Here is a 23,193-nt window from a genome sequence, read left to right as displayed (position 1 = left end):
CTCTCTCTCTCTCTCTCTCTCTCTCTCTCTCTCTCTCACACACACACACACACACACACACACACACACACACACACACACACACACTCTTTCTTGTCCCCAGTAACCTCTACAGACCAAATGAATCCCCTTTTTGATGGATTTGAGAAGATAAACTAGTTGGCTATAATCTTTTCTTTTTCTAACTGAACACGCCTGGATTAGTGGAGTCATTCTTGACCTTGGTCACAATTGGGCTCATTTAGTATAGAAAATGCTACCAGTACCCCTATCCAATGGCAGGCCACTGCTAGTCTACTTTTGGCCAACTAGAGTCAATTCTGCTACAACACAACATATGTGATCCTACAAAAATCATTGCACCATGCAAAATTGCAACCTGAACCATAGGGAGGGAATCGGAAAGGGATGCAACACCTCAAACCTTCACCAGTGGTTACCTTTGTTAGAGGATAGGAATTTAATAAAAAATAATAGCACCACTTTATACATGTAAAATGACTAAGATACACAAATATGGCTTTGGCCATTAAAAAGACTGCAGACTGCCCAGTGGTGAGACCACTCTGCACCCTAACCTCAAATAGAAAAGAGGTAAAAACCAAATACGTGCATACAGAAAGTAGCATGCATGGGGCGGGTTGCAGTAGGAGAATGCATGGAAGGAATACATCTTCCATCTCCCATGAGGCCTGGAAGCATCTTTTTCATTTAAAATGTAGACCAGGGAAGCACACATCGAGATTAGGCACCTGTCTGATCAGAAACTCATTTTTAACCTAATGTGAAGCTTTCCTCAACTGACTTCTAGACTGCTCCTAGGAGCTTTTTGGGTTTAGTCCAACAGCACTTGGCAACCTCAAAGCAGCCATGGCTAAAACTCAGAGAGCCCCGCAGAATGCACCGACCTCCTTTGAAGGTGTTCGGAAGTGGCCAGCGCTTTCTCTTCACCCCTGTGTGCCACTTGTATTTCCCCGAGTCTCCTCTCTGACCTGCATTCTATTCCAGCCACAGGCTTTTCTCTTGTCAACTCTGATTCAGCCATTCTCCCTGCATCCCTCCCCCCGTGATGCCACATACACCTGGGCTCTTCAAGATGCTTCATTATCTCCAGCTACTCTTCAATATGAAGACTTTCCATTAGCAAATTCTATTTGGCGCTTTCCAACTGAGCTGTTTAAACATGTTTGGAATGCTGAATGAACCCATTTTCGTATAGGAACGGTCATACACATGAAAGAAGAGCAAAACCTGACATCAGAGGGCAATGCGTGAGGAAGTCAGGCTAGGTGGTTCATATGTGAGACGTGTGTGTCGGTGTTTTGTGTATGCCTCCATAGCTGAGGTCACCTGGCCACAGCCTAATGCATTCACCAACACTTTCTTGTATAATAAATCATCCAGAAGAAAGCAGGAGGGTTGCATATGCTCAAGTTCTTCCTTAATATGTCAGTTGTATTTGAGCGATGCATATGTTCAAAACATGCATCATAGCATTAACTCTCAAATAACAAGCAAATCAATATATGCAATAATTCAAATTCCTTCCCTCACAGAGCTGGCATTTTACTGAAATTCAAATGTTGACACTGTGTAGACCTAGTTTCTAAATTACAAGGGCATTTACATAATCAAGAGTTGTGTACAAGTAATACTTATTCTTCTAGAGTCGGTAGTTACATAGGGATTTTTAAGTAGCTGCTGCCTAAGACAGGACGTGCTGTTGGAGGACAGCAATGTGTAAACAGCACCAGCAGGTAAGGTTTGCAGAGCTAAACGTTATGTGGCTCTGTCCCCCAGGCCACAGTCAGCAGGTGAGCCACGCCTAAGAGAAACACTCAAATTCTTATGCCTATCATAAAGACTCTCCTTTGCTCAGAGACTCGAGTTTAGAGACAAGTTACACAAAACTGAAAAGCTCACCACTATTTTGTAACAGTATTTATTAAACAATAACCAGCACTATTCGTCCTTTTATCAAGCTGGTCTATGAAAGCGTGTTAGCAGCATGCCCACCTCCCTTGCCATGTTAATAATACTACACATCTTAACGATGGATATTAAAGTCTACTCAAAATACTTGCTATGATAAACTGTAGCTTTTACCATGTTTAATTTATGGCCCAGTTCCATGGTGTTTTTTTTTTTATGTTTAAAAACAAACCTTTTAGAGCCAGCAGTGGTGGCGCACGCCTTTAATCCCAGCACTCTGGAGGCAGAGGCAGGCAGAGCTCTGTGAGTTTGAGGCCAGCCTGGTCTATAAGACCAGGACAGGCTCCAAAGCTACAGAGAAAGCTTGTGTCAAAAAAACCAAAGCCAACCAAACAAACAAAAACAAAAACCCCTTTGAATTAATTGTTTCTTCTATGATACCTTCATCCATGTATATATCGTGCATTTTGATTTCTCCCCCACATTCTCTTATCCCCCTCCCAAGTCCCTTTCTTCCAACAAAAAGACCAGGGCACTAGTCCTCACTTTTGGTTTGGTGTTGTGGTCTCCGGGTCATTTGTTTGGAATGATCATTGGAGCCTGGTAAGTTCCTCACACAAACGAACTCAATGACTCCGCCCCCGAATTCATTAGTAGCCAACAGTTGAGCAGGGATGCGTAGGGGAAATATGTGAATCTTATTCCTGTAACCTTTCCCCAATTTTCCATAATCACAGTCCTTCTACTATCACATTTTCTGAAATTAACTTTCAAAGTAGAGTTATCAAAGTGAGTTAGTTAGACTCTGGGCCAGAGAAGTGTGACTGTTACTGAACCTCATCCAACTTGGAAAAGATAGTTTTCTTAGATAATTAAATAACAGCCATAATAAATAAAATAGAAATCTTCTATTAATTTAAATTTATGTTATTAATTTATAATGGCTCAGCGAATGAATTGTTTTTCCTCTTTCTTTTGGTGTATGTGTGCATGTGTGGTATGTATGTGAAGAGTGCACATGCGTGTGCGTGTGTGTGTGTGTATGTGCGTGTGCGTGTGTGTGTGTGTGTGTGTGTGTGTGTGTGTGCACATGGAGGCCAGAGGCTGACATTGGGAGTCTTCTGCAGTGGCACAACATCTTCTTTTAGTTTATTTTATGTGTATGAGTGTTTTGCTCATGTGTTCCTGGTGCTCAAGGAGTCAAGAAGATGTCAGACCCCTGAACTGAAGTTATGGGTACTATGAGTTAGGTATCCAGTCTGGGGTCTCTGCAAGAACAAGAATTCTTAACCACTAAGCCATTTTCCAGCCCCTTTTCTTTTGTTTCTTTGTGATAGAGCCTCACTATGTTGTTCTGGATGGCCCAGAACTCACCCTATAAACCAGGGTGGCCTCAAACTCAGAGATCTTCCTGCTTTTTCCTCCAGAGCACTGGGAACTAAAGGCATGCACACCCACACTGGCCCACCTTATTTTTTGAGACAGGGTCTCTCACTGACGCTATAGCTCATTAGTTCGTCTGGATTGGCTGGTCATCAGACTTCAGGGATCCACCCTTCTCCAGATCCTCAGCACCAGGATAACAGAGACACATAATGGTGCCCAGCTTTTTGTGTGAGTGCTGGGCACCTAAAATTGGTCCTCACATTGCGAAGCTTCTCCCCATTTCTTTCACAAAATTTCAGATGAATATTAGTACTTGGTAGTCAACTATTTCTTTTATTAGACTTTTTTGTTTATACAGAAATCAATGCCTGGTATTGGCTGTCTACATACATTTATATGAAAATTACATCCTTTATTTTGAGTCTGAGGTTGTAATTAAAGGAGGCAGGACACAAGACATCTAGATATAGAAGGACAGGAGCACAAAAGGACGGGAACTAGTCCTCACTGTCAAGCCTTTCCTCTGGGCCTCAGCTGACTCTTGAATTGAGGACTGGTTAGTTCTCCCCAGCACAGTCTCACTGGGTACACAACCCACACCTAAGGGACCCCATGCCCAGCGGTAGATGGCCAGCACAAACTCAGAGGTATTTTTGGAGTTGTTCTGTTTGTCTCATGATGCTTTGCTTTTGAGAGTTGTTGTTGTTCTGACAGATCTTTTGCTTATATATTATGGCTTCTGATTTTATTGCTATGGGTTTTCTGTGTGTAACTGTGTGTGTCTCAGTGTTTTTATGTGTTTTTGGTGCTTTCTCTTTGGCTCTTTTTTCCCTCTGTTTGTTTGTTTGTTTTGTCCTATTCTGGTTTGTCTTTATTTTACTTTATCTTAGTTTCTTCTTATTATTTTAGATGCCTGTTCATATTCTAATGAGAAAGGAAGAAAGGGTGTGGCTTTGGGTGGGTGGGAAAGTGGGGAGGAGCTGAGAGGAGCTGGGGTAGGGGAAACCAAGATCAGAATGTATTGTATGAAAAAAATGATTTTCAATAAAATTGACTGAAGAAAGAAATGCTGATAGATATATATGTTCATTAGGGGATATACCCTGGTTCCTTCAGCAACTATGCAGCCAATGCATATGAGTGAATCTGGGTATGTAAAGAGAGAGCTCTTGGCTGGCACGCACCGTATCTGAAAGGGCACCCTCCTTAGCTCCAGCTAACCCCAGTGAAGGAACTTAGGGTTGGCAGATCATCTGGTTTATCCAAAGCAGCCAGAAATCCAGATTCTGTGAGACTCCACTGGTGCTGAAACGCTAGTTAAGTGATATTTTTACACATCCTGTCCAGAGACAATGCTGAAAAACCATACTGCCGAAGGCCAGACCCAGCCAGTTTACCTCCTCATAGCTCACTGCTGCACGGGGCCCTATCAGGTCAATAAATCCAGACAAGAATGGCTACATTTACATCCTTCTATGCTTAGCTTTCTTATTTCCCAAGAATCCCTTTGGCAGGAATGGCTTTGACAGAGAAATCATAATTTTTATACTAACTCCTCCTTGCCTATCTGACCAAGAACTGACCAAAGACAGAGCACTAGTGTATGCTGCCATTTATTGCTAAGATGGCATTTCAACTTTGAAATGAGCACAAAAGACAGAAAATAAAGCTTAGATTCTATAAGATAAAATCTAAAAAGCTTAAAGTATTTTATTTCTGTAGAAGCCCAGTTCCATTTTGTAACAGAAGAAAAGTGTCGTTGTTCATGTACTGGGGCTTTCAGGACAATTATAACACAATCAATATAAAAACATAGCATTACAGGTATTAGACCTTGAGCTTCAACATCATCCTCTCTTGAGCAGAGGAGACTCTAGTAAGTAGTGACAACTAACATCTGTCCCAAAGAACTCTATGCCAGAATCTTCACAGTCATAAAAACACCGTGAGAAAGAGGGAGAGGCAATTATTTATTTAGTTTCAAACAGAGCCCCCAGCAGTGGATCCATCAACCTTGACTAAAAGTCAGAGGGTGAGAAATAAGCATGGGCAGGTTCAGTATTCACTGGGTTGCCCTCCCGACAGAGACTCTGTGTCTCTGTATATTTATTTTGTATCTCTGTTTTTTTCTACTGAACTAATCCACATGCCCCTATCCTGGAACGTATGAACCCATCAAGGTTGGACACCAGCAGATGTTACCCCAATGTAGGACCCTAGCACTTGGTCATGTCAGAATCCTAACGTCCTCATTCATGACCTATTGCTATGTCTTTTATTACACTTTATTTGGGGCTTAATGCATGTGCTACAGTAGAGGCCAGAGAAAACATTTGAGCAGTCAGTTCTTTCCTTCCAAGCCTCGCCTGCTAGCTGGGACTGAACTCACTCGGCAATAAGCTTCCTTAACCACAGAGCCATCTCTCCAGACCTACTTCACTTTCATTTCTGAATAAGTTACATCTTTAAATCATTGAGACAATCATAGTGAATGTAGAAAAGAACAAGAAAAAATTAAACAGCATAACTGATATGGAAAGCAAAGTTAGGATAATGTAAGTATTATTGATGTTCAAAGTAAAGAATTACAAAATATAGGGAAATATATTAATAATGGAAAGATCACCCCAAGATTAAGAACAATAAATATGGCAATAAAGAGAACACAGCAAGTTCTGTGAGAAATTGATACAGAAATTAACCATGACGTTGGTCAGTTGAACTACTAAACCTCAAGAATAGAAAGGAAACATCAGGACTCTATGCAGAAAAAGCAAATCAATTCCAATGGGGGAACTGTGACATTGACTTACGACTTCACAACCACATAACAGACAAGAAAGCTCACTTTTTAATAGCAGGGAGCCACACATACACAATCTGATCTGGAGATGCATTTCTTATTTAATTGAGAAGGACCTGTTACCACTCAGGACATTGAAACATTAATCTCTCTTTTCTGCTTCCATCTTCTCTCCCCTTTCTCCCCTCTTCTTTTCTCTTTTTACCCCTCACCCCCTTTCATTTGCTATATAGTCCAAGCTAATTGGATTATGTGCATGTGAACTGAATAAACCTTTTTTTTGCATTCTGGACTTGACTGGATTCCGGTGGTGGTTTCTCTGGGGGTCTCAATTTGGGCACAACATTATCATGGTGGGAAGCATAGTGATATGCAGGCAAACATGGTGTTGGAGAAGTAGCTGAGAGTTCTACATCTGGATTGGCAGGCAGCAGGAAGAAAAAGTGACATTGGGCCTGGCTTCCTCCAACAGTGTCACACCTACTCCAACAAAACCACACTTCCTAATAGTGCCACTCCCTTTGGGGGTCATTTTCATTTAAACCACCACATTCCACTCCCTGTACTCCTAGGCTTGTAGACATATTATAATGCAAAAATGCATTTGGTCCAACTTTAAAGGTCTCCCTGGTTTATCAAAGTCTCAACAATGTTTAAAGTCCATAGTTCAAAGTTTCTGAGACTCAAGGAAATCTCTTTACTATTACTTCCTATAAAATCAAAATTAAAAAGCAGATCACATACTTCTAACATATAATGGCAAAGGATATACATTACCATTCCAAAAGGGAGGAAAGAGCATAATGAGGAAACACTGGATCAAAGCAAAACCAAAAACCAGATGGGCAAACTCCAAACTCTGCATCTCCATGTCTGATGTCAAAGGACTTTTCAGATCTCCAACTCCTTCCAGCTTTGTTGATTGCAACACACTTGTCTCTCTCAGGTTGGTTCACTTCCTATTAGCAGCTTTCTTCAGCAGGTATCCCATGACTCTGGCACCTCCAACATCTTGGGGTCTCCCAGGCAATCTGGGCTTCATCTTCACAGTTTCACACATGGCTTCTCTAGGCCTCCATGCAGGGACACTTCTGACATATGTCTGGCCTCAGAGACTGTCCTCAGTCATGGAGGGAGATTCCATAACCAATTTCTTAGATCCTTAACTCCAAAGCCAAAACCATGTGGCTGAAGCTCAGCTGCTTGCTAGGGTGTTGGAAGAAGGCTGCTGCTTGTTGGTTCCCAGCCGCCCTGCTAGCTTAGACCCCAAATAATCACACAGAAACTGTATTAATTAAATCACTGCCTGGCCCATTAGCTCTAGCTTCTTATTGGCTAACTCTTACATATTAATTTAACCTATTTCTATTCATCTGTGTATTGCCACATGGCAGTGGCTTACCAGCAACGTTTCACCATGTCTGACTCTGGCAGTGGCTCCATCGTTTCTCTTGACTCCCTCTTCCTTCTCCCATGCTATAGACCAACCCAGTTCTTTATTCATTAACCAACAAAAGCAACACATAGACAAAAGGACCTCCCACACCACTAGGGATAGAACACAGCCCCTTCATTCAAATACATTTTCACCAACTTTCTGGTTTTGATGGTTTCCTTCACCTCCAAAGCTTGGCAATCCTGGAACTTGCTCTTCAGACCAGGCTGACCTGGAACTCAGAGGTCTTCCAGCCTCTGCCTTCCTGAGTTCTGGGATTAAAGGTGGGCCCCACCACACTTGGTTCTAAGCTTCTCTTTAATTCTTTTTTACAAGTTGGAAATTTAGCTGGGTGGGATCTTGCTCTGAGGTAACTGCTTCCTTTATTCCACTTAGCATCAGGCTTTTCTACAATCTGCTTATATTTCCTTGTGTTCCTATTGTCTTCCAAGTGTACATTTTGTATTTTTACTTGCTCATCTTGCTCCTTTTCATTATAGATTTCTCTATATAAGACCAGCCACTAATAACCACACAATACAGTCAACAATAGATTGTTTTGAAATTTCCTCTGCAAACGTAATTAATCCAAAACTCGTTTAATTTAGCCTCAGACAGACTTTTCATACAGGGGCAAAAACAGCCACGTTCTTCACCAAAATCTCACAAGAATGGTCTTACTTATATTCTTCTCTGAAACATCTTGATCCAGGCCTTCAGAGTTCAAATATCCTCAACACCGTTGTCTTCTATGTTCCTACTAGAATGACCCATTCATTTCCATCTAAAAATGTCCAATTGCTTTTCTAGTTCAAATTCTTCCAAAATATCCCATATTCCTTCAAACCAAAAGCATGGTCTGACTTATCAACCCCACTCTCTGGTACCAACTTCTGTCTTAGTTAGTGTTCTATTGCTGTGAAGAGACACCATGAGCAAGCCATCACTTATAAAGGAAAGCATGTAATTGGGGCTGGCTTACAAGTTCAAAGGTTTAGTCCATTTTCAGCACAGCAGCATGCAGGCAGACATGGTGCTGGAGAGGTAGCTGGGAGTTCTACATCTGAATTGGCAGGCAGCAGAGAGAGCGACACTGGGCCTGATTTGGGCTTCTGAAATCTCAAAGCCAAACCCCAGTGACACACTTCCTCCAACAAGGCCACACCTTCTAATAATGTCTCTCCCTATAGGCCTCTGGGGGCCATTTTCATTCAAAGCACCATGAAGCATCTCTATTATTATCTTACAAGAAGAAAAATTTTAGACAAATTGACAGAGGTGGTGCAGAGAGACTTGGTCAATCAGGCAGCATTGAAAACCAAAAGGACTTGGAGGACCGCCACAAAGCACCAGTCACAGACCTTTAAAAAGCCAAACAGGAGCACAAAGCACAAACCCCCCATCCTGACTACAGGGAGGTGTCTGCCATTTGCACGAAGGTTTGAGTTGGCTGCCTATGGGTGGTTGAAGCTCAGTTTCTTGTTGCTGATTGAAACCTGGCCATTCATTACTAAAATCATCCTTGTAAATCGGGTTTCCATTTGGCTGAGTTTGTTACAGAACCAACTCAGACTAGTGGCCTCATGTTTGTTTAAAAACACGATTTTTTAAAAATTAAAAGTGTTTTCTGTCTTCTATGAGTATAATTTGTATGAATGCACTATAAGACGCATAGGATAACTTTTACTCCATGGTAACGGTGCAGACTCCTCCATGACAGGAATCTTTCTTTCCCTTTTTATGATACAATAGCAGAACTTAGCATTCTTTATACTATGTAGAAAATAGTAAGGTGACTTTACATTGGAAAAAAAAACCTCAGGGTGTGAAGAGATGGCTTAGCAGTTAAGAGCACTTGTTGCTCTTGCAGAGGACCCAAGGTTCAGTTTCCAACACTCACATGGTGGTTCACAACTTCAGTTCCAGAGGATCCGTATCATTTTCTGACCTCCATGGGCATCAAGCATGCATGTGGTGTTCATACATATATACATGCAGACAAATACTCATAAACTCTATGAAACATAAAAATAATTTTTAAAGATAGTCACAATGCATTACCACAACAATCAGAACTAAAAAAGCCAATGCTATTGTATTTTCTTTAGATCTTTCCATCATTAAGTTCACACTTAATGATCACTCAGATGCCTTCCCTGACCTCAGATTCCCTATATATAAGGAAAGTTAATCTATACTAAAAAAAACTGAAATATATTTTTAAATCCCTATATAATTTGAATTGAAATGCTGAGTTAGTAAATTGATGTGGGATTCCCCTCTGTATGCTATGAATGTGTTTTATTACCATTGGTTAATAAATAAGCTGCTTTGACCAGCTTATTTATTAACCAATGGTAATAATTATTTATTTTGCAGGGCAGAATATAGCTAGGTGGGAAAACTAAACTGAATGCAGGGAGAAAAAAGGTAGAGTCACACAGATGCCATGTAGCTACCCAAGAAAACAAGATGTGAGGTGAAAAACCACGAGCCTTGTGGTAAAATATGAAATAATGAAATAGGTTAATTTAAGATGTAAAAGCTAGCTAGAAATACACCTGAATTGTTGGACAAACAGTATTGTAATTAATATAGTTTTTGTGTGAGTATTTGGGTCTGGGTGCCCAGGAAATGAAAGCGCAGTCTCCTTTTATAGTAAATGTCTCTTTTTTCAAATCCATTTTTTTGTTAAATAATTTTTAAATTTTGTGCTATGTGTTCAATGTATGTATGCATGTTTGTCTGAGTGTGCATGTATATGCATACATAGAGATTAGAGTCCCTCATCAATTGTGTTCCTCCATTGTTCTCCATCTTAGTTTTTAAAACATGACCTGACACTGGACCTGGAGCTCTAATGGTCAGACTGACTGGTCAGGAAGCTCAGGGACCTTCCAGTCCCCACTAGCGCCCACAGCAGGGCTACAGATGGCCCTTTCATCTCAAGCCCTCATCCTTACATGGCAGGGACTTCATTAATGGAGCCAGGTAAATCTCCTGCTCCTGGATGAACAATTTATACAGATAAAATAGGGGCTGACATGGTAGAGAGCTTTCCTAGAATGTGAAAGGTTCAGTTCCCAGCACTGGAGGGAAAGACAGAGAAAACAGGATGTATCAAACCTAGTCCCCCACATAGCCATTACCCAGATTCAACAAATATCAAGATTTCCACAACCAAGATGTACAGTCAAAAGCAAAACCGAACTCATTATTTAGCCTGCATTTTCTTCCATCTGAGACAAGCACTTTTGGAGAAAGACAAACCACCAACCACGGGTTGTCTGTCCTGCTCTGTGTGGGCATCAGATCTCACCAACAGCAGCCTCCCGAGGCAGCAGCGGCTCCACCATCTAAGTGTTCCTACAATCCGGGTCCCTTGTCTAGATGTTCAAAACTACAGAATTCTCAAACTTCAGAATTCTTTGAGTTCCTTCTATGTAGGTGTGACAATAAATAAATAAATAACCTAAGAGAACAACTTGAAAAGAGAAACAGTGTATTTGGGCTCGTGTTTTCAGAAGTGTTAGGCATGACAGTGGGCGTGGCATGGCAAAGCAGTCCGTATCCTGGCAACAAGGATGCAAAGAAAGGGGAACATACGAAGACATCAGGACAAGATGCAGCCACGAAGGTCACACCAGTGACACTTCCTCCCACTGCGCCCATCTCCTACCATTCCCTACCCACCTCCCAATAATGCCAACAGTGACCCCATCTGGCGATGAGCTCAGCTATTTGTTAGGTCAGAGTCTCAAGATCCAGCTGCAAGTCTCAAGATCTCAGGCAATGCCATCACCAACCAGCATGCACAGAGGTGAGCCTTTGCCTGCCCTTTCTTATTCCAGTCAACTTAGAAAAAAATTAACTCTTCTGTTTGAATTCAGAGTATCAGTACACAGATCCAGAGATTCTTCTATATGCTCAGGGTGTTGCTCATCACACCCCCATTCCTTGGTAGTCCTATCCTGGCCACTTTCAGGGTGACAGCCCCCAGGGGTTATTTCTGCTAAAGGACAGAAAGTGCAATTCAGCAGTCATTGTAGGTCCATGTGAATTAATCCTGGAATCTCTATGCTGGAGGAGGAGTCTACATACTGCAGGGGATGTAACCCATCAACTTCTGATCATTTATTTTAGGTAATATCGATAATAACTTTTACTTTAACATATTTTCTATACTTAGATAAAAGGGGGAAAGTCCCGTTCCTTTAAAAATGTAATTAGTGATTCAATACGCTCCCCTAGTCCAGAAGAAATTTCAAACTCGATATCACTCGTCACCCTAGCTGACCAGTCTAGTTACAAAAAGCCAGCTCAACTGCAGTTAGCAGGCTTGCATATCCATCAAAGACATTTTCCAAAGCAGCTTTGAAATTTCCTACTTTATTGCTTATTTGTTAGGCTCCCTGGCTAACGCTTCCTAATTCTCCTGGTCTGCACTGTCGACTTTCAGAAAGAGCAGGCATGGATGCTGTAGCTGTCTTCCCTGTGAGTCTTGCCGTTTGCACTCTGGGATCTCAGACTCTTGGGTCTTTTTTGTATTTAATAGTACAGACTGAAACAATTCTCGAGCACAGGCTACACAATGATTCAGCTATTTTGAGAGACTAACTGGATTAATAAGATTAACTATCAATAGCCTCCCATTTAACTATGAAGTTTTGACAGCAAATCATTCCTTAGTGTAGATGTCAATTTGAAGACCAAACGCAGATTTTTTTTTTTTTTTTTTTTTTTTTGGACAGAAGAACCTCAGATTATTTGGGAACTGGTATCAACTAATCCCTTTATTTTGCAAATGGAGAAACTGAGATCCAATTTCTCTGATTCGTTTTTGTTTGGTTTTACTTCCACAAAGGACAACACCAAGTTGCTAGATGTGCACCGAATAGGTTATTTTCATACAATAGATTAAAAAAAAAAACGAGCAAGGAAACAAAATAGCCACTAAACTTAACAGCAATAGGCACCATTTTTTTTTCCAAGGCAGTCATAAAGTTTAATTGCACTTTGCAGGCATGCAGCTCAAAAGAACTTAGTGCACAGGGAGGTAGGGAGTTTTGTTTTGATTCAATTTTCCTTTAATCGTGGGATCCTAAATCTACTGTCAGTAATTTATTAAATTTTATCTTTTCACTACTAACAAATTTAAAAAAAAAAAACTTTTCCCAAATATTACGTACTAAAACTTTCCCCCTCAATCTGTGTTCCGCATTTTGATATTGTGCTTTTGATCTTTTCCTAAAATAACGACTCTCAAAGCTAAACCGCTGTAACCGACCTTGGAGAGGTCATCCGGGACTTACAGATTTTGTTCTTTCTCTGCCTAGTGGACCCCCAAATACAGAGAGCTGTCAGAGTCCAGCTGTCCCTGACCCTAACTGCACAGTCAGGCCCTTAGTCCGGGGAAAGTCAAGAGCGGCTGGCCACAACTAGCCCACGATGAAACCGACGCCAGCCAGGACCCCGGGATCGGCTTTTCCCCTCGAAATCTTTTCCCTTGGGGAGACAGGTGTCGAGGGCCCCGCGACGGATTTAGAGAGCTGCTGCGCTTGAGGGGCGGACCGCTGGCTCTGCCGCGGACCCCGGCGGGAGGTGCGAGCCGCGGGGCGCGCACCCGGCCCCAGGGCGTGCGCAGGGGGTACGCGCACGGAGGGGGGGGGGGTTCTCGCCCTCTGCGCGTTCCCGTTCCCCGCAGCCCCGCAAAGTTGCCCGGCGGCCGCTCCTGCACACGCCTCTCGCTCTGCTTACCTTCCCGGCCCTCGCGCCGCTCCCGATGGCGCCCGCAGAACTTTCCGGCCAAGCGCGCAGGGCCCGGTGTCCCTGAGGGCCCGAAGCCAGAGCCGGGCACTCCTCGCCGCCCGTCCGCCCGCGCCTGGGTCCCGGACGCGTCCTCCCGCGCCTGCCCGCGCCGGGCACAGCCGATCCAAACCGCTCCCTGCGGCGGGGACGGGCTCGGGCGCGCGCTCCGAGGCACGCGGGCAGCCAGCGGGCGCCACCAGCGTGCAGGACTCGCGAGGCCCTAAGTTGGCAAAGACCCGCTTCGGGTCATCCTAGGTAGAGAGTGACGGAGCTGAGCACCAGCACAAAAAGCCACTGTCCACCTTCTTACCCCGCTGCACCCCGGCAAAGAGAAGATAAATCACCAGAGGGAAGTGGGTACAGGACAGAGAAAGGACAGTGATTATCGTGGGTAAATAGGTTTAAACAAAATCAAACAGGGAAAGGACATAGGTCATTATAATACAAAAATAAAAAGCAAATGCCACATGAGCTCAAATAATAGGCAAACATGCTATTTAAGGCAATTGTCACATGTATTTTTCCCTCTATGAAGTTTTTATTTTGTTCAGGTGACCAAGCACGTGGTGACTGTACCTAAATAAAGACTTGACCTCTCCAAGATATGGTTGAGGAGGTTTTTACTGTAGATATGAGGGAGAATACAGCCAGAAGCATCTGGAGGAGTCCAGAGCAGGGAAAGAGAGTAGTAGACTGACCATGGCCAGCAGACTGAACCCAGCCTCTGGGGGAGGGGGGGCGGGGGCGGGAAGGGGGAAAGAGGTTGAGCAGGAGCGGAAGAAAAGAGAGGACCAGGGGAGCAAAGATAACCAAGAACCAAATGCTGAGAGCTAAGAACGCATGGCGCATGGCCGAAATGGCAGGGTTCTGTAAAAATGAGGAGCTGAGGGAAGGGAAGCCCATGAGCTGGAGGAGTTTGAGGTAGGGGAGTTGAGAGAAGCCAGGATGTCAGCTAGGGAGTCTGTAACAGGTCCTTGCTATGCTGAGAGAGCCGGAAGACCAGCATATGCTTTGGCATGAGAATAGGCACCACAGTTAGCCATTGGACCTGACAGGATGGTGACCAAACAATGAGAGTCACAATTTACTCAGATTTCAGGGGCGTCCTTTCTGCTGACATATATATAACCATGGTGGTATTGATGACTCCAGGAATGACATTTTTCTTGTTTTGTTGTATGTGTGTTTTATTAGTTAATTGGTTTGTTTGTTTGATTTTTCTTTTTTATTTACTCTTTTCTCATATATTACATCCCAACCTCAGTTTCCTCTCCCTCCTCTCTTCTCTGTGCCCTCCCACCTCCCCTCTCCTTTCCTTTCAGAAAAGGCAGGCCTCCCAGAGCTATCAACCAAACATGGCATATTACATTATAATTAGACTAGGTACCTGCCCTCATATTAAGGCTGGATGAGGCACCCCAGTAGGAGGAAAAGGGTCACAAAAGCAGGCAAGAGTCAGAGACAGCCCCTGCTGCCACTGTTAGAAGCCCCACAAGATCGCCAAACTACACAACTGTAATATACATAATATTCTACAACAAGGAGGCACAGAGCTTGTGGGAGTGGCAAACCAGTGACTGGTTCAGCTTGAGACCCATGCCACCAGAGGGAGCCCATGGCTGTTTGTTTGTTTATTTGTTTCTCTGTCTGTTTGCTTTGAGACAGGGTCTCTCCACATACCCTTGACTGTCCAGGAATTCACTGTATAGACCAGGCTGGCCTCAAACTCAAAGAGATCTGCCTGCTTCTGCCTCCTGAGTGCTGGTATTAAAGGCGTGCGCCACCATGCCCTGCTCGTTTTTGTTTTAAAAATATTTATTATCATGTATGTGTATGTTGGGTGTTGGGGTGTGGAAGCTGGAGGACAGCTTTGTGTAACTTTGTGTAAGACATTCTCTTAGTTGATCTTTTTGTGGGTTCTATGAATCGAACTTGGGTCGTCAAGTTTAGTGAGGAGTACTTTTACAGACTGGGCCATCTTCTTGTCCCCCATGACACACATGTATTTATTGAGTAGCCATTAACTGCTTGAAGCCTCAGAATAACCAGAAAGGCAAGATTAAAGTGACAAATGAACCTTCTCTTCGTGGTAATGTGGATGAAATCTAAGCTTCTCAATGGCATGGATGGCCGGAAATCACTAGATTTTTCAAGCTTTTGTTCCAAGTGTTTGAAATCATTTGGAGAAGAGAAAGACGGCTAGAGAATTGTTAAAGCCTTAACCGCTTATGTCAGATATGTTCTCGGTGTGTGCTTAACCGAGTAAGTGCCTTGTGTTTTAAACTGCTAAGGATAATATTCATAATTTTAATTTTAAAAATTTAGAATGAAGTTGTGCTCTGCCACAGATTCTCGGTGGCCACATCCAGGTGAGAACATCGACCATGTGATGTTTCAATTGCAGCTATGTAAAACTCAGAGCAGAAGATCTAGGTAGCCCATGACTGGCTCCTGATTCATCCCACTATGGTCGGTTTTGTGGGAAACATTGCTGCTCACTAGCAAGCTCGTTTTCCTCTCTCCTATTCCCTTGTGCACTTCCTTACCTTGACCACAACAGAGTCTCCATGAGATTAAAACATCTGATGGAACGGAGCCCTAGGGTATAGTTCTCCCCAGAGCAGCAGCCTTCCTCCTGCCCTGGGGGCTTCGCCCAGGTGCTGAGCAGGGAGACAGCAAGATGTGCCTACTCGTTGCACTGTGACGTGGGGGAATATTTAGGGTAACTAGTGTGTTGCAGGTAATAATCCTATGTTATGCCTCAGTCCACAAGTCTTGGTGAAGCTTTTTTGTTTTGTTTTGAGACAGGATTTCTTTGTAGTTTTGGGACCCTGTCCTGGATCTAGCTCTTGTAGAACAAACTACTTCCCGAGTGCTGAGATCAAAACCGTGTGTCACCACCACCCGGCACAAGTCTTGGTGAAGCTTTAATCTGAGGCTTTCAGGTGCTCTTCTTCTCTTCCTTGTTCCTTCCCTCATTACCTTGTTCCTTCTCCAGCCCCAACCCTGAGGCTTATGTATTTGCTCGCTCAAAGCCCTGGCTTCCTGAGGAGATCAAGCCTGACTTGTTCTCTCTCCCCCTGTGCTGGCTGGACTTGTACCAACTTGATACAAGCTAGAGTCATCTGAAAAGAGGGAACCTCAATTGAGAAAAATGCCTCCGTAAGATTAGCTGTAAGGTATTCTCTTAGTTAGTGATTGATGCGTGAAGACTCAGGCCATGGGTGGCGCCATCCCTGGGCTGGTGGTACTGGGTTTTATAAGAAAGCAGGCTGAAAAGAAAACCAGCCTACAAATCACAATCCCAGAGAACCTAGACAACAGTGAGGACCCTAAGAGAGACATACATGGATCTAATCTACATGGGAAGTAGACAAAGACAAGATCTCCTGAATAAATTGGGAGCATGAGGACCATGAGAGAGGGTTGAAGGGGAGGGAAGAGTCAGGGAGGGGAGCAGAGAAAAATGTAGAGCTCAATAAAATCAATAAAAAAGAAATAAATTACAGAGACTAGCTGGGGAGCGGGGAAAAAAGCAGGCTGAGCAAGCCATGGGAATCAAGCCAGGAAGCAGCATCCTCCATAGCCTCTGCATCAGCGCTTTGCTGTGGATACTTAGGAACTCCTGGGCAAGTGGAGATCTGTTTGGCTGTTCTGGACCCACAGCCTCGTTTCCATTGCAGCTTACCATTCCACATGCCACCAGGAGTTCCCCGGGCTCCCAACGTGTCCAATTCTAACACAGACCTCACCTATTGTAGTCTGTTTTAAAAGCATGGAAGCTGCTTAGGGGATGTGAATGGGTGATATTATGATCTGCATCTCTAATTAATCATTATACTATACCCTTTCACATGCTAATGGGGATTCTGTGTATATCTTCTGCAGAAACATCTATTCAAGTCCTTTGCTGGATTTTCAGTTGGTTGCTTGTTATTGTTGGTTTGTAAGATATCTTTTCATGCCAGTAGTTGGTGGCGCAGGCCTTTAATTCCGCCACTTAGGAGGCAGAGGCAGGTGGATCACTGAGTTTGAGGCCAGCCTGCTTTACAGAGTGAGTTCTAGTACACAGGGAAACACTGTCTTGCGGGGAGAATATATTTACATATTTGGGACCAGATTACCTTTATTTTCAAATATTTTCTTCATGTTGTGTTTTCATTTTCTTCATGGGGTTGTTAGATATATGAATGTTTTAAATTTTACTGAAATCTGATTTACCTAGTTTTTCCCAAGCTTTTTTCTTTTATTCTTTTGAGTTGTATCTAAAAATTTATTATAAAATCTAATGCAATGAAGATTTACCCGTATGTCTTCTTTTAAGAGTTTTCAAAGTTTGTGGTTTCTACCTTAACATTTAGGTTTTGGTTGATGTGAATTTAACTTTTTGATGACACTAAGGACTGAACTCAGAGCCATGCACACAACAGAAGATGCTTACTAGTAAGCAACAGTCCAGTTCTTTGTGAGTTTTGTGAGGTAGTAAGCCATCTTAATTCTTTTAAGGTAGATTTCCAGTAGTCACAGTGCTGTGCTTGAACAGTCTGTTTTCCTGAGTTGTTGGTCAGGTGACTAATCAGGACTTTCAGCCTTACACACATTTAGTGCCATGCTGTTTGATTACTGGTGCTTTTGTTTAAGATTTGAAATCAACAGTTATGAGTCTTACCTTTTTGTCTTTTCTCTGTTGTTTCCTCTCTCTGCAAAATGGCTGTTGGGAATTTGATGGGATTATGATTCAGTAGTATTGTCATCTTCTTTTGGGGGGAGGGGAAGGGGTTTATTTGGGCTGTAGGTTATAATCTGTCATCTGGGGGAGGCCAAGGCAGGAAATGAAGCAGAGATCCTGAACACACTGCGGCCTGGCTCCTGTTGTGCGATCTTTTTTACACAGCCCCAACCCGCCCACCCAGGGACCACACCTCACAGTGGTGAGTCTTCCAATATGTGAACATGGGTGTCTTCCTGCTCCTTTGGGTCATTTTTGAACATTGCATTGTTCCATAGTTTTCAGTTTATGAATCTTGTCTTCAGGCAAATTTACTCCTCAGAGTGGACTTTTGTTCACATGGCAGCTATCCTTTGTCCTTTCCCTGAATTTTTAAATTTTGTCTTAGAAGCTGACTGTTTCCTGTGTAAATGCCAAGTACATTACCAAGAGCTGCATGGAGCCTGGGTAACTCAGGACTGCGGTACAGGAGAGCCGTCCACTTGTCTGTCTCCTGCAGCCACTGGGAACCCGGAGTCATTCCTGCTGCTCTCTGAAGTCCTTTTGTGCTGTGTTTCTACAGTTGCTGGGTTGACTGTTTTGCTTTTCCATTAATTTCCCACTGCCTTTAAAACCACTTTGCTCTGTTGTGGATGTTATGCCTGTATGTGCATCTGGGCACCATGTTTGTTCCTGGTGCAGGCAGGGGTCAGGAAAGGCATTTGATCCTCGGGAATCTGAGCCACAGGAGGTTGTGAGCCACCATGTGGGTGTGGGAATTGGAAGAGCAGTCAGTGCTGTTAACCATGGGGCCATCTCACCAGACCCCCACCCTGCTTTCTGGGACTGTTTCATCGGATTCTGTCCTTTGAGAGGCCCGAGGACGCCCAGCTCTCACGTGAAGTCACACCCAGTGGAAGAAGTCTGCACTTCTCTGGCTCCTGCAGCCCTTCGCTTTTTCCTTTAACAGCGCACAGTGTTGGGAGTTCGCTAGGGCATCATAGAGGCATTTAAAATGTATACAAGAGTAAAGAATCCGGGGCTTTAGGGGATTTTATGTGCCTATCATTTGGCTTTGAATTTTACTGCTTTTGACATCCATCTTAACATGTCTGCTGAAAAACTAACCCAGATTTTAGAGCATCCCAGGGAGGCCCAAAATATCCATTCATTCTTCATCCCATGTTTATAGCCTTGTACTACCTGATGCAAGTAGACAAACAGATACAAGTTATGCAAGAACTTGAACTTTTAAAGCACAAATACCTACATTTTAATATCAAAATTATGTAATCATCCCTTTTACATAAATTTTGAGATAATGAAGATGTAAGTTCAAGAAATTCAGTATAGAGCTGAATAATAGTTCTTTTTTAATGATAAATACACTGGACTGATATAAATAGAGTTAGACCATATCCTTGTGGGGCAAATGGATGCATATGATTACTGGTCTATGAGAATACAGAGAACAATTGAATGTGAAAGGATCCTACTCCATCTGAGCAAATATAAAATTAAATGGAAAGTAAATTAAAGCAGAGAAACTTTCAATTGTCAATATGAAATATGTTTCAGATAAGGAATAACCATAAAGAAATTTATTTAGAAGTTCACTTGTCAAATGGTGCATTTAAGCTGTGATGTGAAAATGTTTTGTTGTATGTGTGTGCATATTTAAAGTATTTCAATTTTGTAGGTTTATTTATTTTATTTATATGCGTGTTTGTTTGCGTGTATATATGTGCATTAATTACATGTGTGCCCAGTGAGTACAGAGGTCAGAAAAGGGTATTGGATCCATGGAACCAGAAGTAGAGTTGGTTCTGAGCTGCCATAAGGGTGCTGGGAATAGAACCGTGGTCCTCTGCAACAGTAACAAGTATTCTGAATTACTGAATCATCTCACAGGACCCTAAACCTCCTTTTATATGATGTTGTAACCATCCCAAAACCACATTCTGTACATCTCATTAAAAGGATTACAAAAGTAGCTGCAATTTGAACATAATCTGAATGCTTATGCCATATTAATCATTATTCTTTCAGAAAACAAAAAGTAGGTGGAGAAATAACTACCGTGTAACAAATAAGATTTTCTTTAACTTTTCAAAGAAGTTCTTAGAAAAAAGTGTAAAGGCTCACTATAAAGATCCTAGTCAGTCAGCATTTGTGACGAGGTGTCACTCTGTCACACAGCCAAACCTCAGCTACAGTCCGTCTCTGAGGCCCTCTGAGAGGCAGCTCCACAGCTTACAGGACCTGGGAAGACTTGGGGATCTTTTGCCTTGGCTCATGGTAGAGAGCCTGCGTCTTTTCTCTTAATGCCGCTCAAGTCATGATTCCTTCACTCAGAGCACCACCTCAGCCCAGTGCTGTCCTAGCACAAATGTGCCATCCCCAAGCCCTCAGTGTCACTCTACCAGGGCTGTGGTAGCAGCAAGCTACGAGCAAGTGTTGGGAAGCTCACCCTAAAACACAAGCGCAAGGAAAACAGACTGAAGAAGCGAGCAGGCCAGCATTGTCTATCAGCATGTCTATTGGACATCTACCTCAAACATTCAGACCCGGTTCCTAAGTGATGATGTAGCTATTCTTACACGGGGGAATAGTGAATAGGAAGTGTCTCATTGTTGTGGGATAATCTTTTTGTACACTGTGACTATGTGTCATTTTGATTGGTTTAATAAAAAGAAGCTAAATGGCCAATAGCTAGGCAGGATTCGGGGGGCAGAGAGAACACTGGGAAGAAGAAAGGTGGGGTTGCAAAGAGACGTCAGGATGCATAACAAGCAGCGCGGACATTACATAGATGAGGTAAATGAGCCTGGTACACATAAATTAATAGAAATGGGTTAATTTACGTTATAAGAGCTGGTTAGTGAGGGAGGCCACGTGTGACTCAGTTTCCATCTGGAGTCATTTCTGACTTAAAGAAGTCATTTGAGTTCAAGCTTCTCTGCTCTGCTCTTTCCAGTAACCTTGAGGGCTGTGAGAGAGTTCTGATTAAGTCCATGGGAAAGAGCATTTTTGCCCAGTTAAAATAGCACATTTTGCATTAAGATTTTGGCTGGTGTATGCAGGCCAGAGGCACTTCTCGTTACAGATTAAAAGCTGCCTAGCTGAATAAGATAATGCACCTATTTGAGCTTCCTCCCAAGGACAGTGCAGGGAGGTGGTCAACTGATTGGACTGCCCTTTGTTCTGCCTTTTGCCTGTAGTATATATACTGCCCGAGAAATAAACTTGGGGGATATTTGGTATTGACCTTCAGTTCTCCTGGTTTATTCTGTGTTTCTGTTTTCATTTCTGTTAATCTAACTTTTCCTCAGCTTCAGCACCCTCTCCCAGGGAACCCCCAGCTGATTTCTGCTGGAGCAGGCTCCAACAAGTTAGAACCAAGCCTAAGCTATTGGCCGAGCTTTCATAATGAATGATAAGTCTCTGTGTGGTTATTTGGGAACTAGCTAGTGGGACAGAAATATCTGCCTACATCTCATTTTCTGTCTTACAGGTGAGTTGAAAATGGGATACAATGAAAAGACAAAAAGTATGTCAACATATAAGAGTCAATCCTTTTAGTAAGATCTTTGCTAGTGTTTCTGATAGAAAGTACATTTTTAAATTCAGTGCCCTTGAAGGACTTTTAAATCATAAAATATCTCTGTGTTTCAGGGAAAGAATTAATGAGAAGTTAATCAGTGATAGCAGAGAAATGTAAAGTTTCTGGAAAAGTGAAAATCATAACAATGAAATGAAGGGTAATCATGAAAATGGAAACTTGGATTCTCCATGTGGGTTTCACAACTTTTATCGATTATTGTTCAATACTAGACTACATTTTAAACAAAATTCCATTAAAAACTTCAGTTAAAAGAAACTTATTTTCAGACCTGTTGACCTTTTAAAAATTATGTTTTTTATATTTAACAAATGGTGCTGGCATAACTGGATATCAACATGTAGAAGAATGAAAACAGATCCATATCTATCACCATGCACAACACTCAAGTCCAAATGGATCAAAGACCTCAACATAAAACCAACCATACTGAACCTCATAGAAGAGAAAGTGGGAAGTACACTTGAACGCATTGGCACAGGAGACCACTTCCTAAATATAACCACAGTAGCATAGACACTGAGAGAAACAACTAAAAAATGGGACCTCCTGAAATTGAGAAGCTCCTGTAAAACAAAGGACACTGTCAACAAGACAAAACAGCAGCCTACATAATGGAAAAATCTCTTCACTAACCCCATATCGGACAGAGGGCTGATCTCCAAAATATACAAAGAACTCAAGAAATTGGTCATCGAAAGAACAAACAATCCAATTTTAAAAAGTGGGATACACACCTAAACAGAAAATTCTCAACAGAGGAATCTAAATGGCTGAAAGACACTTAAGGCAATGCTCAACATCCTCAGCCATCAGAGAAATGCAAATCAAAACAAAACTGAGATTCTAACTTATACCTGTTAAGAGTGGCCAAGATCAAAACCACTGATGACAACTTATGCTGGAGAGGATGTGGGGTAAAGCGAACACTCCTGTATTGCTCGTGGGAGTGAAAACTGGTACAGCTGCTTTGGATTTCAGTATGACAATTTCTCAGAAAATTAGGAAACAACCTCCCTCAAGATCCATCAATACCACTTTTGGGTATATATCCAAAGGATGCTCAATTGTACCACAAGGACATGTGCTCAGCTATGTTCATAGCAACATTGTTTGCCATAGCTAGAACCTGGAAACAACCTAAATGCCCCTCAACTGAAGAATGGATAAGAAAAATATGGTACATTTACACAATGGAGAAAAAAATGACACCTTGAAATTTGAGAGCATGTGGATGGATCTAGAAAATATCATGCTGAGTGAGGTAACCTGGACCCAGAAAGACAAATATCATATGCACACATCCATAAGTGGCTTTTAGACATAAAGCAAAAAAAAAAAGAGCCTACAATTCATAATCCCCGAGAATCTAGACAACAAAGAGGAACTAAGAGAGACATACATGGATCTAATGTACATGGGAAGTAGAAAAGTACAAGAGCTTCTGAGTAAATTGGGAGCATGGGAACCATGGGAGAGGGTAAAAGGGGAGGGGAGAG

At 42.5% G+C, this 23,193-nt stretch overlaps 1 protein-coding gene across 1 annotated transcript in view; it reads right to left on the bottom strand.

Moving 5' to 3' along the window:
- Positions 1-13,654, bottom strand: part of Popdc3 (popeye domain containing 3) — a 29,796-nt gene extending 16,142 nt beyond the window's left edge. The window contains exon 1 of the mRNA XM_041654173.1: positions 13,314-13,654. The gene's annotated coding sequence lies outside the window, so the exon portion shown is untranslated. The remainder of the gene's footprint in view (positions 1-13,313) is intronic.
- Between the last annotated feature and the right edge of the window lie 9,539 nt (positions 13,655-23,193).

Source organism: Microtus oregoni, unplaced genomic scaffold (assembly GCF_018167655.1).
Source record: "Microtus oregoni isolate MIOR12 unplaced genomic scaffold, Mior012 000006F_ref0000085, whole genome shotgun sequence".
In the NCBI taxonomy this organism is placed as follows: domain Eukaryota; kingdom Metazoa; phylum Chordata; class Mammalia; order Rodentia; family Cricetidae; genus Microtus; species Microtus oregoni.
The sequence above is the reverse complement of the archived record's forward strand: the minus strand, read 5'-3'. Positions and strand labels throughout refer to the sequence as shown.